The 12,869-nt window shown below is 53.2% G+C and overlaps 1 protein-coding gene across 5 annotated transcripts in view; it reads right to left on the bottom strand.

Moving 5' to 3' along the window:
• The window catches only part of FAM222A (family with sequence similarity 222 member A), a 105,720-nt gene that overhangs the window by 77,982 nt on the left and 14,869 nt on the right, over positions 1-12,869 (bottom strand). For 2 of the 5 annotated variants that reach the window (XM_043529525.1, XM_037879001.2), the window contains exon 2: positions 5,464-5,572. The exons of 2 other annotated variants lie outside the window; for them this stretch is intronic. The gene's annotated coding sequence lies outside the window, so the exon portion shown is untranslated. Of the gene's footprint in view, positions 1-4,466; positions 4,683-5,463; positions 5,573-12,869 lie in introns of all 5 variants that reach the window. One more of the 5 variants, XM_037879002.2, reaches the window with a different exon arrangement.

Raw genomic sequence — 12,869 nt, 5'->3', positions numbered from 1 at the left:
GCCATTTCTTTTTTAAATCTCCCAAGAGCATCCCTTTAAGGCACTGCTCAGCAATCACCACGCCACTGATTCTGTCCTGATCCTCTGCCTCCGACCAAATGTTTTCCCTTCCAACTCTGCTTCGAAAAGTGCCTGTTTTAAAAACAAACCCAAACTCTTTTGCTTCTCAATGAGGCCACAAAAGAAGGGACGAGGACTTTAAAAATTCACCCTGCATAGAAAAATGGCTGTGACAGCACAAAGAGTAAATTGAATCAGAGAATGGGAGTAAATTGCCTAGTGACTGTTACAAATGATCTGATGGAAGAAATAAGGTATCTGATGTGTACATAACAGAATTAAAAAAACAACCCAAGTGCTACTGAGCATTTGCAGGCACCGAGGTGGGGGCTGGGGCAGCCTGGTGAAATTTGTGTGTCAGCTTTAAGGAGGCCTCCCATCAAATGAGCTATTTTGGGCAGAGATTAAAGATCTATTTTAGCTGTGAGCAGGAAGAGCGCTCTAACAGGTTAATAATGATCCTCGAAACCAACATGCCTCGGATGCCTTCGTAATGGCTGCCGACTTGGACGGCAAAAGAACCAGAGCTGAATAACCGGGTCAAGAGAGAGACTAAAAGAAAATCTGGAAGAAAATTCCTTAGCTCGGTTACTAGCGACACCTTTGACTAGGAGGAGGATCTTGTCCATCGAAGACCCCAGTTCTGCATTGTACGATGAGGCACAGGAGCGCAGTGCTCTCGGGGCTCCACAGAAAACCGGCTGTTGAGTCCGATTTGAGTCACCGCAGGCCCATGCTGGGCACTGGGGTTTGGAGCCAAACTTTTCATCACTGAAACACTTGGATTTTTGTACTTCCCTCAGGGCTTGTCACACCGGCAAGTTATATGGGTGTAAGCGGAGGTGTGAATCCTATCGCTATAGTTAGACTGGTATATAACTCCCTAGGTTGACTTTTCTCCTGGAATTAGAGTGGCTTTTCGGTTTATGTTGCTTTGGAAAGGGGTATTAGCTAAACAAAAAAGCCACGCACTCACGTACGGTGCGTTTACAGCACTGCAGTGGAATCTTTAAATCCAAGAGCCACATTTTGGTTTCTTTTTATTGCAAAATGCTCAAGGAAGATACTTTTTTGTTTTAAAGCCACTGCAAGAACACAGATCTAGCAATTCCTGGAGTTGGTAAAACCCCTTTTTAAAAGTGACTACACGTCGTCCTTTACTTCAGAGCCATTTTACGGGGCCATTTCCATTCCTTTGGCGGATTTGCTGTAAGCTCATGGAACGGGGTCACCGCCTTCACTTTGGCAGCCGGAGCAGGGTATGCAGATGCAACCCCCAGGTGGAATGGCCAGGCATTTATCAGAGAAAAGTGCAACATGAAAAATAGAGGCAACATTACTTCTGAGACTTGAGAAATCAGCGCACTGCACTGAATCCAATAACAATGCCTCCAGGCCTCGCTGTACTGATGAGCTACAATTACTACTTCATTACAGGCAAAAATGCACCACCGATGTCCAGTAGAATGGGCAGGAAATAGCATGCCCATATTTCTTTAGTCCCACGTCACTCATGGGGGAAGGGCACAGCTCTACTCCCCTTGGCAGCCCCTCTCCCCCAGCCTGGAAATTACAAGAGGAGATATTCTGAACATGAGATGTTGATTTCAGGTAGGCAGGTAGAAGATTTTTGCTCCTACAGTAACCTCAGATTCCTGGAATATCACTCCCATCCCCAGCCTCAAACACCCAAACTGATATAAAGCAAGATCACCGGGAAAACAATCAAGGCAGATTCACAGACCTGAATTAGCAACTGGGTATGGGGCACACACCCTAGACGCTCTGTTGAATGACCCTCTATAAATACCTAGCAGAGAGAAACGTGCTGCCATTCTAATGGAATAGAGCCCGTTGCTATAACTGTGCAATGACACGCTGACTTCTCACAAGAGAGAGTCAGACATCTGAAGGAAAAATTACAAGAGGAATTATAAATTAAGCCCCTCCGCAGCCTATTGATCAGGGAAACGTTTGTTGAGAGAGGCGTCTTGTTTAACACGAGCTGAATGTATCTAACAATCACCATCTTGCATTTATATAGGACAACCCAGGCTGAAGGATCCACAAAGTGCGTCACAAACAGCACCAGTGAAATGCAGCCACCTCTGGGGAGAAAAGCAACAGCCAATCAGCACACAGGAGACAGAGGAGAAAGGACGCTGGGGCCAACATTCACTCACCAAACAGGGATAAGGGCTCTTTAAAGGGCATGCGGTGTAGATGGGACTTTCTGCCATTGTTGGGGTGGAGCTGGAGTAAAGCGGAGTCGGCGAATTGTGTTTAATGTGAGAAGGTCTGAGCCCAAAGGCAAAGCGGCATGACAGAGTGGTTGGAAGCAGGAAAGGACAAGTCACACCTGCCTTGATTGGAACTGGTGGCTCCAGAGAATCTTGACATTTTAAATGGGGGAGCTCAGCCCATGACACTATTAGCCTGCACTGGCCACTGTCAGAGACCAGATACTGGAGTAGGTGGGCCCTGGTCTGACCCAGTACAGCCATGCCTACCTTAGAATAGCTATCGGGGCTCAGATACGGGGATGGGCACAGCATAAAACCCTGAGCAAACCATTTCATGCAGGCCCCTACACTTCAGGGGTTTGCTTCCCCTTACCCCCAACCGATCTTGACATAAATCCAAGGATTGTGTGACTTCCATTCCCAACGTGAGCAGGAGGCCTCAGGAGTCGGGTGCCTGCTTCAATCCAGCTCCCGGCACCACAGCCCCCAGATGCGGCTCTCCTTGCCCAGCGATCACCAGGAGGGAAGAGCTAACGTGCAACGGAGCTGCCACGTAACCCTCCCCCGGCAGGACAAGTCATTGCAGCACCAACTCCTGGCCAGCCTCGCTGCCTCTTCAGTGCCCGATTCGGAAGCGGCTGCCTGGCGTGGACAGGTCTGGGGGCAGTTCGTTAGTGGCTCTCCACTTAAAATTAACATGAGGCCCAAGGTGACACCGAGAGCAGCCACGTGCTGCCGGGGGCTAGATTAGGAGGGCTTATCTCTTGCCAGCTCATAAAGAGACACAAACACTGCCGGGATGCTGTCTGCTTCGATTTACAAAGTCATCCTCGAGGGAGGAGGAGGAGGAGGGCGCAGCTCGCCGCGAGACGGAGCTAGGTGAAAAGCAGCTGAAAGAGGCTGACTGGGGTGTCTGTAATTGGAAGTGGCGCGTGCGCACACATCTCCGAGCAGAAGGTCATTAGGTGGGACCAGGAACAAAATGTCAGACCCCAGCCAAGGCAGCAGACACGCTAGCAAAAGGTCAAGCGCCGACTTGGGTGGTTTCATTTTGGGGCAGGAACAGGAAGGAGCCAACGGACGCACAGGGCCAGCGCGCGTCGGTAACAGAGGCTCCCGACGGCGCAGGCTCCGACCATGCGGGGCGGGCAGTGTTTAAAATCGACAGATTTCCCCTTGCTTTTACACTCGCTAAGTTGCGTAGGATCAGGGCGCGCGGGAGGAATGCCGCCTTTCAAAAAGCTGCACCGCCATCACTTTGAAAAGAAATCACGCTTGTCGGACACAATTACGCTGTGCTTCAATCCTGCGCGCAGCTCTGGCTGCCGCACGCTTATAGGAGATCAAGGGGAAGAGTTTTCAAGGTGGCACTGCGCCCCTGGGGGCTTCGCTTCTCGAGGGCCAGCCAGGCAGCCTGAAATCTCAACCGCTTCCCCAAGGACCTGCCTGACCCTGCACTGCTGCTGCTCCTCCTCTCCCGGGGGAGGTGGGTTTTCCCCGCTGCACTGGGACCCTGACACTGCCACACAGGAACGAAGGCTCAGGGCGGGGAGCCGGCCAACACAGAGGCATTTTGCCAAGCAGCAGGGAAGGGTCACAGCACTGGGGATTCCAAGTGCCAGCCTGCACTGGCCGCTCAGGTTCAGGCCACACCCATCAGGAGACACAAAACCTGGCTGTTCAGACAGCCATAGGAAATGCTAACTGCTCCAGCCAGGCTTCCAGTCCTGAATGCCCCCACCCTGAGCGAGACGCTAACCCAGTTACACACACACACAGCGCGCACTACCTCCCTTTCCACGGTGTGTGCAGTAATCCCCAGTCCCAGCTGTCCTGCATGCATTTCAGCCTGCATGGCTCTTCTTCACAGGACTCGCAGGACTTCGTGCTGAGTTGCATTTCAGTAGCACGAATACCCTTAGCCCCTCTGCTCCCACCATCAAAGGTGGCTCCAAGAGCGACGGGGGCTCGGCAGAGCTCAGACAAGCTCCTGGAACGCAGAGATGGCCAAACTGCTGCTCTGCTAATCCACTGGGTCTCTACAGGGAGGCCTAGACGGGACTGGCTTTGCTACATCTACACTCCCTGCATTTGGCCCAAGAGCTGCTCACGCCACACATCTCACGAGCTCCTGAAGCGTCACACCAGGAACACGCCGCTCACCTGCGCAGACCCAGGGCGGCAGCAGCCAGAGGGCAACTAGCCCAGCTCTTTCCCAGCTACGCTGCAAACCAAGGCAGAGCTGCACTGGCTCATGTAATTACAGGCCCAAGGGCTTGAACGGTGAAAGAATCTAAGGAAGGAATCCAGGGTAGATCACACTGCTGAAATTACTATAATCAAAGGCTTTCACAAAGACTTCAAATGCAACCAATTATCCTGAAAGGCAAGGGAAGAAAGAAAACAAATTAACATGTTTGCATAGAGCCTTTGCGGCCACACACATACGCACACACACAGCACAACCTACACACGTCCGACCTTGTTAACGGAGACCACAAATTCACCCCCGCGCTCCAGCCTGGCAAGCGCCCCAGCCGGCCAGCACACCTGCACAGAAGCACGACACCGCGGTAGCAACGCAGACAGCACGCTTAGGTTACTCTTTCCGGGCGGAGCACTCACTGCTCTTGCCTTGCCCTACACGCTTCCGTCTGTAAGCGGCTGGCACCGTCTTCATCAGAACTAGCCTGTGCTGGGGAGCACCCTCCTCCAGCCTACACAGAGCCCGCGGCTGACATCAGACCCTTGCCTCCACGTCACCTCTTTGCTCTAAACTCTCTAGTCTTTTCGGTTCCACAGGAGAGTTCGCCACAGCCCTAGGTCGGCGCCCATCCTTTGCCCTCTTCTTACCACGCTGCTGGATACAATAGAGCTCTCGGCGAACGGAAAGCCCATTTTTCACCCCGCTCTGTAAGTTTAGGGGCAGCACGACTCCCCCATGTCCCTTTTCCCACCCACCCCCCTTCCCCTTTGCCCTGGGACCAATGAACAAACACAAAAGGCCTATCTCACATCGGCTCACTCCTCTTGGGCTTGCCAGGATGGCCCGAGGAAACCTCATTCTCTCTGGGAGATGGCTCTTTTCACAGCACGAGGGGAGGTGGCAGGGCCCCGGCATGTAATCAAAGACGTGCATTGAGGAAAGCGATACATTTACCAGTCGACAGATGGGGAAGCTATTCAAGGCGGTGATCTCCTAAAGCTGCAGCGGCTCCCGTCCCCACCATCCTCGCCTAATTAGGTTATGCTTCGTCTGTGCTGCAAGTCTGCAAAAAAAATAAAAAAAATAAACTCTCTCTTTTAATATTTAAAAAGAGTCCATCACCCTAAGTCTATTTTGTAGCACAAAGCTCAAGAGATTTAAACCCTTCTCACCCGGGGAGATGGAAATGAATGGTATTCTTTAATGAGCTGGTTCAGCAGAAAAGATAGATTTCTAAGATTACAGTAGGAATTCTTATAATTGATGTGTACTTTTGTACCGGGGATTATACCACCATCCGGTCAAATTCCAGTTTTCCCCACCCTGCGCTCTCTCCCCTTTGAGATTTCCTTCAAGAGGAAACACACACGCAGAAAACAGCCCAAGTTCTAAGCAGAGAGACAAAAAGCTCCTTGCAAAAGGAAAATTAACAGGCTTTTCTTATTTAGCTGTACATAATCCAACATAACTGCTGAATGTGAAAATAAGGTATCTATCAAGATTTATATATTTGTTTTACAAAGACCTACTTTCTCTTGCTATTTGGTGAGGCCAGATGAGCCTCTGAATGCAAAGTAATTAAAACGAACACAGAACAATACAAGAGCCCTCTGAAGAATGTGGAGTTTCCCTTTTATGTTTATAGCAATTGTATGAAAATGTACAACACAGAATGGCAACAGCTGACAAATGAGATGAAACAGACATGATTTCAAGTTGGCTTATTCCTGAATCTGATTGGCATTAATTGTGAGCGTTTGCAAAGCAGAACACAAAGTCTGACATTAGCTTCAAGCGAACATTTCCTTCTAATAGTCTTAATGATTACAATGCGAGCTGATGATCATTGTGGTGCGTTAATAGCACGGCTGTGCTGCCGTTTTCCTTCGCTGGGGAGTCAGCTCCACTAACCCACAGCCCCACCCACCGGTCTCCTTTCCGGCAGAGCAGCCCCTTGTGACCCAGCAGGCAGAGCTCCAAGGATGGAGACAGGGTTCTGCAGGATGGTCTGGGTGAAGCCCTCAGCAGGGTCCCCCCACTTGTGGCTGGGAGAGGAACACGGGATTTTTGTTTCCTGCAATGATGGACGTGCAGAGAAGGGAAAAAGGTGCGGGTGTCGATTCAGGCCAGCACCTCTGGGTTCAGGAACAGGTGCTCTCCCCCACCCCCTGCCCCTTTGTGACTGGAGCCCTTGGCCGCACGAGAGCTACAGCTGCGGGTGCATATTCCATCCCGAATGCCTCAGCCACCACGCTCAGGACAGGCAGGAAGCGAGCTTGAGGGCCTTCCCTGGCGGACTCTGCATGAGCAGACAAGCGAGCTTAGCGTCAGCCCAGACACCATGGAGATGGGCACAGCACAAGACCTAGACAGGGAGGGCGGGGAGCGAGGCAACGCCGCTCAGCGGCCTGGTCCTCGTCCTCTGAGGGTGTTTTCCTGCCGAAGGGTTACCCACTGCTGGCAGCTCCAGCCGGAGTGCTACGTGGAGACCAGCGCTGGTATTCCAGCCACCGCATCACTGTGCTCTGGGTGCCATGATTGGCATGACGGCCGCTGATCTACGCTAGTGCCCCCACCGGGTAGTGACACCTGTGGAAGCTCTTTGCCAAGAGCCCATACTTCAGAACACCCCCGACACACATGCTCCTCTGAACAACAGATCAGCAGCATCCCACACCGTGTGCTAGGGAGCTCTCCCAGAGCTCTTCGGGCCAGGCGCTGGGTGGCCCCCCAACCCTTGGGAGTGCTGCTCTAGGACGGCGTGCCCTGACCGGATCCTGCTGGACGGGACAGACAAGGGAGCGATCGTTCCCATTCCCACAGATGGCTACCCCCCGCCCAAGCTACAGACCCCAACGAACAACTGAACTCCGCTCGGGTGGGTTTAGAGCGATGGCTAGCAGCAGGGGTTTGTGCTTGCCGGGGCAGCGCTGCCCGTGAGGCGTGCAGGAGGGGTGCCGCGTTCGGGTACCCGCAGCTTGCACAGCTACGGTCACTGCAGGCACAGAAGGACACGGCCGGCCGTCGACTCAGCAGCTTCCTTCTCCCCCGAGCGCAAGGGCGACGGGTGAAGAACGCAGCGAAGGGAGCCACGCTGCCCCGGCTGAGGGGAACCGACTACGCTGGCCTCCACCATCCCCCATTCCTCATTGGCAGCAGGAGCCCTGCCAACACGCTCAGCCTTGGGGGTGCAGGGAACGGCCCCCATGGCTCAGTCACTCAGTGCCTCCTCTGCCCACAGGGCAACAATTAGTGCCAGTCGTCCGGGGCTAGGGGGTGAACAGCTCGTTTCTTCTGCAACAGACGAGCAGGAACATTCCAAGGGATCAGCCCCCCTTCGCTTCTCCGAGCTAACACCAGCTTCAGGCTCAACGCCTCTACCCCAGCCCAGCCCATTCCTGGTCACGCCCAAGGAGCTGCATTTCGGAGTTCCTTTCAAGAGCCCCAGCAGCACAATACTGGCCCCAAACTGGACCAGGCCTGACAGGAATAGAAATGGGCCACTCTGGATTTCAAGGGGAGCAGGGCCTGTGTGGATTTAGCCCTCCCGCTGCGCTGAACTGGAAACCCACACAACGCCCTGCTGGCACACTGTGGGGAGACGTCCAGACGATCCCCTCCGATTTTGTTAAGCAAGAGGAGTGAAAAGCAACAAGAAAATACCCCACACGAACACAGACTCAGACTGCAAGGCCAGAAGGGACCATCGCGATCATCTGGTCTGAGCTCCGGCACATCGCAGCGCGCTGAACCTCACCCATCCACTCCTGTAACAGACCCCGGACCTCTGGCTGAGCTACTGACATCCTCAAATCATGGTTTAAAGACTTCAAGTTACAGAGAATCCACCATTTGTACTAGTTCAAACCTGCCAGCGACCCGTGCCCTATGCTGCAGAGGAAGGCAAACTCCCTCCCCCACAGGGTCTCTGCCAATCTGACATGGGGGAAAATTCCTTCCAGACCCAAATGTGGCCATCAGTTAGACCCTGCGCATGTGGGCAAGATCCACCAGCCAGCCACCTGGGCAAGAATTCTCTGGAGTAACTCGGAGCCCTGACTATCTAGTGTCCCATCACCAGCCGGTGGATTGGTGTCAGTTATTAAAAGCACAGCTGAATTACCTCAAACCCAAGCTTTCAGCACCGAGGTTTTACTAGGCAGTTTGTATTGTGGGTAACCTGTGAAAGCCGCAGTTTTTAGGACAGTCCCAAATGTTGCGGGTGAAGCCTGCATTTGGGGGTAGAGTCTAAGCAGAGGCAGAAGCACAGAGGCCTGAGGACCCAGAAACCAGGCCTTAGAAGAAAAACGAAAGGAGAGAAAAGCTCGAGCTCTCTCGGTGCCCGGAAAAAGCCCTCAGCCGTCCTGACTGCTTCAGGGTTACACAGGAGGCAAATCAATTGCCATCGATCAGCAATATCAAGTGGGAACACAGCGCTATGAGATGGCAGACATCTGGTTATCTAGCCGATACCGTGCAGGGGACAAGACTGTAGGTCACAGAGTAGCAGCGTCTCACAGAAGCTACAGAACACCAATTTGCCTTTCCCTTAAAAGGAAAAAGCGGCTTAGATTAGTAACGGCCACGTGCCAGCCAACCAAAACAAACAGCCTGGCTGGTTCCAACGACCCCCAGGCTCCTGCGCTCCCGTGACGGATGCCATGTCTGTGACAGCCCAGGACGGACGCGAACAGCCCTGGAACTCAGCCGCCTGTTCAACCCACACTCAGCTACCGGGCACCACGCTGCTGAACGGGGCCCCCCGCTGCCCAAAGAGCACAGCAATGGCCACCCACCCCCTGCGCGGCACCAGCTCCTCACAATGCCCTGCGTGCCCCCAGCACAGAGGGCTTTCACGGTCACCACGGCCCCATACAGTCGCAGCAGGCACGAAGCGTGGGCCCACGGGTGCCACGAGTGGAAGCCATGCCCCTAGAAGTGCTCCTTATGGCAAGCTCAAGAAAGGTAACTTGGGCCCCGAATGGTACCGGGCAGCTCGGCCCATGCCACACGCAGTCCCAGTGCTCACACCCAGCCTGGGACGCCTGGCTGGGAAAGGTCACATTTCAGTTTCAAGCAGCACTCGAAAGGCACCACAGGGCAAGGGCTATTTTCAAACACGAGGGCCACCGGTGTCCTGATACCCAGCAATGAGAGGGCACCAAAATCCATCTGCACTGCTCCCCTTAGTCAAAGGGCACCTCCTGCAGCTGCTGGTCAGGAGCTGCCTCCTGGGTGAGTGACTAACAGAGCACTGCTCAGTGCCCCAGAGAACAAGGGCAGGGGAGCTCCCAGTGCCAGCCCCAACATGAGCTGGGCCTCATGCCTGGATGCGGAAGCTGCTTCTCAGAGGCAGACTGCAACCCAAGAGAGCCAGAGAGGGAAGAGTCAGGGAGAAAAGCAGCAGGTCTTACAATTAAGTCACAGGGGCTACTGGTGGAACCCAACCTTGTGCCCTTCGGAAAGGATGAGGGCACCATGGCATTTTGCTCCTGGTGCTGGCATACCATAGAATGTAAAGCCATGTCCTGCCATCCCTGGGACAGAGCGCTGGCCCTGGGGGCCTCCCTTCACACGCAATGGAGCTGCCTCTCCAGGACGCAAAGAAAAGAGAGTGGGCAGACACAGACCTCCCTCCGAGCCCAGCTCTGTACGGGGTTCGGATTTCCCTGTACCAGCAACATGCTGCTGCTCTCACAGAAGCCTGGAGCTTTCCTTCTGCCAACACAACCAACCCCACTCGAACTCCTCGGCCTAGGGAGGAGACAGATAGGAGCCGCGCCTTGGAATCAGAGCAGCACCGTTAACGCCTCTAGGCACTCCAGAATCCTGCTCTCCATGCCAGGCAGTCAGAGATGAGGCCTCAAAAGCCGCTCCCTAGATTCGGATGCAAATGGGGAAGGGGGCTTGCTTAGGAGTCAAAAACCCCTCATGTCCCTAGAGCAACTCAAGGCAGTACATTCAGCAGAGAGCAGAACCGGGGAACCCTCCGGCCGAGGACACAGGGCAATTTGCCAGTTAATGGGACATAAATCCTTATCCTAGCAGATAAGAAATATTCACTGCACACACACACATCCCTCGTTTTATTGGCCGCCAATCTCATAAAACTTATTGCCCACACGACTAACTAGAATCGGTTTTTAATGTAACATTAATAGCACTGCTACAAACACACACACACACACACCAGGAGATGAAGCCTCAACAAGCTGCCTTCCACCAAATCGTTTCACTATCAGCCCAAACGATGCACGGAGCTGCACTGAATGCCAGACATGGCCATGGAGCCAGAGCCCGCTCCGTACCCCCTGCTCCCTGAGCATCTGCAGCCCAGAGCTGAGATTTGGTTTGCAAAGACAGGTAAAAATACGTAAAAAGAGATCTCACTAGCTCCTGATTTGAAGCCTCCAACTGTGTTTCTTTCCAAGTGGATTTGTTAGGGTGAGAAAAGATCAGGGGTGATTTTGTTTTGTTTTTTTGCATATGGCAGCACAGATGTGAGCACAATCCATAAGAACTGTTTGCAATTAAACTCCCACTTTGCATGACTTGATTTGTCAGTTATCTGACATTAGATTGTCCTGTTCCTGCGCTGCTGACAAGCGAAGATGAAAAAGCAAAGGCAGATTCCATCCACATCCAGAGGGAGACCGAGTCCCGGTTACCAATACAGCCCGGAGGGGGAGAAGATCCCATTTTACACCCAAAAGCCCGAGGCATGGCTTTGAAAAAGGAATAACCATTTTGGAGAGGGGAAAACTCATTCTGTAACAAACAGGCCATGGTTGCCAGCTAGAGCACCGAGCCAGCACGTGGAAACAGCCACTGGGCCTTTGGTTCCGTGGACCAGGACCTGGCCTGCTCCCCTGGAGCTAAAAGAGGATCTGCATTAGCTACACTCCTACTAGCTCTTATAATTCCCTACACACATCCATCCTTGCCCAGTCTAACACAGCTGCCTGGGAGAAGACAGTGATCACCCCCCCGCCCCAACTGAAACCAGATGTTCACTATGTTATTTAAGGTACTGAGTAGCAGGAGAGCACAGTACGGTATCAAGAGTCTGGCCATAATTTAAAACAATCAAATATAGGGAGGCAGCGTTTCCTAGTGGATAAAGCACTGGACTTGGTCTTCAAGGCCTAGGTTCTATTCCCAGCTTGGCCACTGGCCTTGTGCAAGTCACCTCCCTTCTCTGTGCCTCAATTTCCTCATCTGTAAAACAGGGATAATGACGCTTATCTCCTTTGTAAAGTGCTGTGAGCTCTGCTGATGAAAAGCCCTGCAGAAGAGCTAGGTGGCATCGCTATTCTATTGAGAGACACCCCAGTGCAGCTGCTGGACCTGTGCGGGCCATAAGTCTTCAAGGTCTCTTCAGAGCATGCATTGCACAAGGGCTTCAGAAAGCCAAGCATATGCCAAGGGGAGGGCTTACAATGTGCGACTCTGCAGTCCAGAGGAAGACGAGTGAGAGATTCCTGCTGTGCAAGGCATAGGGACAGAACAGAGCCCGCCAAGATGGGAGGGACTGAATAGGCATGAGCCATGGAGTCAGATGTATGCAAGTCCATGCAGGGATGTAAGGGTGGATTGGAAAGACAGCAGAGATGCCCCTCCCCCTCGAGATCTCCCCACCTGTGCATTGAGGACCCTGTGCAATTGGGCAAGCAAGGAAGTCACGCTGCATGGAAGGGCAGCAGTGGCAACAGGAAGCATGAAGGCGCAGCTAAGGGAACAAGCAGAGCCAGCGTCAAGGCCCGGATGAACCCCAACAGAAGTCGCTGACCAGGAACTTGAGGCAAAGGCAGAAGCTCAGGAACAGGGCTGGCTGTCTGCTGCAGTTGAGAGCACAGAGCACCTACCTTCCCTCCCCTCCTACCTCTTCATACGCAGCAGCCTCACCGGGAGCATCTACTCAGCATCAGCTGAAACGGAACAACCCGCAGACAGGATCTGCCCCGGTCCGCGCTGGGAAAGCCAGGTGGTTGTTTCCAAAGACCTGCATTGCTGGAGCACCGCTCAAATCCTTGACCATCACTAGCTCTGCACAGGGCGAGTCACTCCCTGAGCATCCGCTGCTCTGTGGTGGCACCAAAGGCCAGCGGGGACAGCGTTGTTCTGGTTATGGAAGCCAACAGGAAAACGCAATAGAACGAACGGAGAGGATCATGCACATGCGTCATCAGGCGCATTGGCCATGGCTTTTCGACCTAGAGCCCTTTCCTACAGCCTACCCTCCAGCCCAGCTTCACGTGACTCACCTGTTGGACAGAGATTTACTACTCAGCCGATTGGAGTAACATTTTTATTAGTGAGGCAACACTTGAAGTGATTTGGTGACTTACCTGTGGGGAGCT

This window comes from Chelonia mydas, chromosome 15 (assembly GCF_015237465.2).
Source record: "Chelonia mydas isolate rCheMyd1 chromosome 15, rCheMyd1.pri.v2, whole genome shotgun sequence".
Lineage (NCBI taxonomy): Eukaryota > Metazoa > Chordata > Testudines > Cheloniidae > Chelonia > Chelonia mydas.
The sequence above is the reverse complement of the archived record's forward strand: the minus strand, read 5'-3'. Positions and strand labels throughout refer to the sequence as shown.